Source organism: Nelumbo lutea, chromosome 5 (genome assembly GCF_056320005.1).
Source record: "Nelumbo lutea isolate HS-2025 chromosome 5, American lotus-T2T, whole genome shotgun sequence".
Lineage (NCBI taxonomy): Eukaryota > Viridiplantae > Streptophyta > Magnoliopsida > Proteales > Nelumbonaceae > Nelumbo > Nelumbo lutea.
In genome coordinates this window covers 19165838-19171899 of record NC_142688.1, presented here as the reverse complement: position 1 = coordinate 19171899, position 6062 = coordinate 19165838, and positions in this window count along the sequence as shown.

The following is a 6062-nucleotide window of genomic DNA, read 5'->3' as shown; positions in this document are numbered from 1 at the left end:
GTGCGCGGCCTTCCCATTGTAGCTTTCGCAAGGAAATCAATACAACTATTGCAACGTAATGATATTGGTTTAACCTATGAAACTAATGAAAAACTAAATGTAAAATTAAACTTGTATCAATGCTTTAGAAATGCTTTAGAAACAAGAAGTTTTAAAATAAATAAAAATAAAACATAATACATGGCATGTAAATTTTGAAATAATAGGAGTATAAATCAAGATACATTCGGGATAGGAGACATAACTCAATACTTGGTTCAATAATTCATATTAAGAGAGAGATTGAGGAGCATATTACTCAAAGAATTAGAGCAAGATGGATAAATGGAGGGGTGTATTTAAATTTTTATGTGATAGGCAAATACACTTGGATTAAAAGAAAAATTGTATAAAACACTTGTACGGCCAACTATATTGTATGAAGTACAGTATTAGCAATAAAAAAATGTCTAGAAAATGAATGTGGCAAAAATGTAAATACAAAGATGGATGAGTGGAAATACTAGACATAAATGATTAAAAATGAAGTTATCCTTAGGAGCTTAGGAATAATTCCAATATATGATAAAATGAGAAAAAATATATTAGGATGGTTTGGGAATGTGCATAGAAGACCAATAATTGCACCAATTATAATAATTGTTTTTTTACAATTTGAAAGGAGTAGAAGAGCTTGAGGTAGACCTAAAAGGACATGGGTAGTAATAAGAAATGACTTAACCACTAATAATTTAACAATTAATGAATTTGGACTAAACTGTGATATTTTGGGAGTTTAGGTATTGGATTTGCACGTTTTGAAATTTGGGTACCAAAGTGATACAAAGGCCCAAAGTATAGGGTACTAATATGCAATTTACCCTACTTAAAAACAAATATATAATATATAATATTCCATTGGTTGGTCTTAGTTTTTATAATAGAGTATGTTGCATGTTATCATGTTTTTGTTGTGAGGAAGGAGAACAAGAACCCTTCATCATTCACCACATAGCCATCTAAGTCAAGGCGAGCTCTTCTTTTTGGTGATTTGAAATAGTGGTTACACCCCATTTTTTCCTCTTCTTTTTTGTATCTTTTTCCCAAAGCATTTTGAATCATTTTATTGGATTAAAACAAGGGCTCTGCTCCTTCTTTTGTTCTTAAATTTCTTGCATTTTCACCTTTTTTTTTCTCATCATTGGTGTATGAAACAAGGGCTCTGACCCTTCTTTTCTTCTCCATGTTCTTCTTTTAGTTTGGTACTAGCGGGGACCCGTGTGATGCATGGGATTTGTCAAGAATAAGTAAAACAACAAAAACTGATAACTATTATAAGGAAGGACTGCAATGGTGTTTAAAATAATGAATCCTTATTATTATAATTTGTTACAAAAAAAAATAGTAGTTTGGATTAATTATATTAATAACTTTTAACAAAAAATAAATAAATTACTACTAATTACTTAATAAAATAATTATTTTTTCTATATTATCCATTTGTGTTTTATTTTATTTATTTTACTTTATTATTGATTAAATGTTATAGCTTTTTTTGTAAATGTTACTTAAATATTTGTAAATATATAAAGTTAGGTTGCAGTCATAGATAAATTAACCTAAGCCTAAGATTGAGGTTTGAGACTTCATATTGAACTTTGGTTGATTCTCAAATTGACCCAACCCCCTAAGAGCAATGTGACATTCATAATTATTTTTGGGTTTTTATAAACTCAAATTGACCCAACCCATATTGAACTCAAATTGACCCAACCCATATTAGACTGAACCAAATTGAGCACAACCCACACATGTATTATTTTTGGGTTTTTAACTTTTTTTAGATAAAAATTATTAATATTGAACCCGAAAGAGCTATTGGGAATGGGCTACCCCCATTGTGTAGCTTAATGAACCAAAAACATAAAAGATCTGGGTTAGATTTTAATAGTGTATTGACAATTATATAGGTTGCCTAGCCCAAGCCAGTCCACACCACAAGCGTAATAATATTTGTTTAGGCTTGGGACAAGGACAGGCTTGCCCATGTTAATTATAAAACTATGATTTTTTTTATAAATTAAAGTTATTATTTAATTTTAATTTATTATAAAAATATATTAGAAATTTTGTTTTATATTAATATAAATTTTATTATCTAAATATGTATGTATATAACTTCTAGGTTGGTTAGGGGTTAGCTTAGGCCCTACTCGCTAGGGCTGTCAATAGCCGATTTGATTTGAATTCAATCAGTTTATAGTCTTATTGTTCGCACTACATGTGGGGGTGGTGTAGATATGAGCTAAACTTAGCTCAAAAGAAAACGTTTGCTTGAGCTGAAAAAATTGTAGGTCTATTTGGGTTTGGGCTAAGTTATAAATGACCATCTTAAGTAGAAGGAATCTTATGACACTTATAATTAGGCCATCATTAGTTTTTATTGTTTTAATCAATTGTTATAATTTTTATATGGAATGCAAATGATTTATTTTATTACTTTTAATATGTTTTTTACTTTTTATTATTATTTTAATTATCCTACTAATATTAGTTATTTTTAAATAGAATTTGAAATTTATTTTAATTTTTAATTTATGAACTATTAATTTTTATTAATTTCTTAATTTTTAATAGTTTATAGATGAGAGCTTGCTAAAGTTTAATATTTTTATTTATTTTAGTTATTAGGTATCAAATTATAGTTTTTTTGGCAACTAACCAATTAATAGGATTTGAATATGAATAGGGGCGGCAATGTTCCCCATCCCCATTGAGTACTTAGTCTCCCTGACCTGATGGGGTTAAGGATAGAGATTACCTTAGAAGGGACTGAGATTGATAGTGAGGTTCCTCGACAAAGAAACCATCTCCGTTAGGAACTGGAGACGGAGGGCCATTTTTATCCTTAGCAAGTTGGGGTGGGGGACAAGGATTGTTTAAGGCGAGGTCGAGGATGGGGAGTATGATCCCCACCCCAAACCCAAGCCATTGTCATTTCTAGATATGAAACAAATAAATGGAATTTGGATGAGAGTAAAACTCTCTCTCTCTCTCTCTCTCTCTCTCTCTCTCTCTCTTCATTATTAGCCTAGAATACACTATGTCTTAGAATTCTACCTCTCATTATTTTTTATGTGATTTAACTATTTATGATATTTTTGTTAACTAATTTTAAACTATTATTTGTTTACGGGTTGGGTTGGGTCCACATGCCAGCCTCTTGAATTTTTGGGCCTGATGTGGACTTGGGCCTAGGCCTGACTGAAATGATCATTCCTAAGAAAATTGTTTTTAGTTTATTAGAATAATGAGGAGAGGAGAGGGAATAAAATGAAAAAGAAAAACAAAAAGAGTAAATAAATTTTAAGAAACTTATTGGAGTAATTAAGAAGAGGGAGAATTAGTGGAGTGAGTTATTAGGAGAGAAGTTAATGGAATGATTAATGAGGAGAGATAATGAAAGGATTTAATGAGAAAGATAAGAGAGAGATAATGAGGAGAGATGAAAGTTCTAAAGATTTAAAATTGATTGGTTACTTGAATAATTTTATCCAATTTTAATAATAAAAATTCATAAAACCAAAATATAGATAGATAGCACAGGGCTTCGCCCCCTACTTTTCTTCTTTTATTTTAGTATTTGTTCCCTAGGTTTTCTTGATCTAAAACAGGGGCCCCACCCCCTTCTTCTTCTTAGGTTCTTTTCTTTTTTTGGTCTAAAATAAGGGTTATTCCCCCTTTAGTTCTTTTAAGTTCTAACTTGTAAGTTGTGACTCTAATATTTTGTTTTGCCTACTTGAAGCAAGACCGCAAGAAACTCAAGCACAAAAGTAAGCTCAAAAGTTTGTAGGTTAATACATAAAATTAAAAAAAAAAAAACTAGAGATGTAAATTAGGCTGGGCCGGTACGACACAGCACAACATGGCCCATGAGTGGCCCATGCTTTTGGTGGGTCGTGTTGTGCTTCCCACCCCTGGAATACTTCAAGGGGTCAGCTCGACACGGTCAACGGCTCGAGCCTACAAGGGCTCATACTGTGTTGTAGGTTGGGCTGGTCCGCGAGCCGAGCCTTGGGCCAAGCCATGAGAGGTATATTTAAAAAAATAAAAAATAATAATAATAATTTAAAGTAAACTAACAAAATAGACAAAAAAAATAAATAAAAGTCTTAAAATCTTATTGTATATTAATTTGGATGTATACAATTGTTTATATATGCAATAACAAAAGAAAATATTATAATAAAATTGAAAACAAAATTTATATAAATTAATATATTTTATATTATTATATAATTATAATATACATGGGTTGTGCCGACTCGTTCGTTGCATGTGGCTCGACTTGCTCGGTCGTGTTGTGTCGTGTCATGCCATGCTAGCCCATGGGCCTGGAAACCTAAGCCCGATAGGGCCCAATTCATCGTGTTGTGCTTGGCATGGCCAGCGTGCCATCATGTCGGGTCGGTCAAGGCAACACGACCTAATTTACACCTCTAAAAAAACTAGTTCAAAAGGGGTAGAAAATCCATCATCTTCTTATTTTTAAATTTCATTGCCTAAGCGAAGGCAAGGCTCCTTGGCACCTGATGGTTGCCTAGCCTCACCTTGGAGCCTTGAAAATTATGGACATTGCCTCAGTTAGAAGTGTAAATATGCTCTACGAGAGACCCATGCTTTTGGCGAGTTGTGTCGAGCCGTGCTTGCTATCTTTGGGATACTTCAAAGGCCTGGCTCGGTACAACCCATGGCATGGGCTCGGGTTGTGTTGTGGACCAGGCTAAGCCATGAGAGGCATATTTAAAAAATGAAAAATAATGAAAGTTTTAAAATAAATTAACAAAATAGACAAAAATTAAAAATAAAGGTTTAGATATTATATATTATTATATATAATATATAACATATGTATAATATATACGGGTGTGTTGGCAGACAAGCCGCAGGTAGCACGACCCACTTGGTCGTGTCATATCATGCCAGCCCATGGGCTTGGAAACTCAAGCCCGGCATGACCCAACCCATCATGCCAAGCCTAGCACAACCCGCGTGCCGTCAAGAATCAAAGTTAGATTCCAATCATTGTTGTTTGGTTCATTTGGAGTTGGAATTAGAATCAATTGAAAACTTTCAATTTTATATTAGTTTATTAATATATTATTATTATTATTGTTGTTGTTTTATTATTTTATGATTTTTATTAGTATTTAATAACCAACAACTTAGTATTTTATTATTAATTAATTAATAGTTTATGAATATATAATTATTATTTTATGAATAGTTTATTAATATTGTTTTATTATTATTTTATTTGTATTGATTAATTAATATCTTAGTATTTATTATTAAATTATGAATATTTTATTAATATATTATTGTTTTTATTATTTTATTAATACTTTAATACTAGTTTATTAATTTTTTATTAGTCTATTAATATTCTATACTTTTTAATAGACTTTCCGGGAATCCCATTTCCAAGGAGGGAGCCTCGAATGGTAGGGGAGTCCCATTTCGGCAAGAATGGGAACCGGAATCCCGTTTGACCAAACAAACAATTGGAATTGAAATGAACCCTTCCGGTTCCAATTCTAGGGAACCAAACGGACCCTTAGGGATGACGGTGTTTGATCAAACAAACAATGAGTTTTTACCATTGGCTCGCTGGGTTCTTGTCACTTCAGTTAGGGATGACGGTGTTTGATCATCTTAAATCTGCATCGTGCAAAATTCATCGAGCGGATGATTATCCAAAGAAACATGTATTTTAATTTTTAGGGAAATTGTCAAAAACTCACCATGAGTTTTTACCATTTCTCTTAAACTCACCACAACTTTTCAAAATGTCTAAAACTCGCTATGTTAGTAAATTTTTGTTTTTCAAAACTCACCTTCGATTAGTGCACCGTTAATGTTTCTTAACAGAGGTGTCCACGTCAGCATAAATAATAATTTTTATGATCAAATGACCCTTGAATGGCTAGTTAGAGGGAAAGGGTCTTTTTCATTTTTCATTTTTCTTTTTTTTTTTTTTACATTCTTAGTGTTTTGTTATAATTTCTACTATTATTTACATT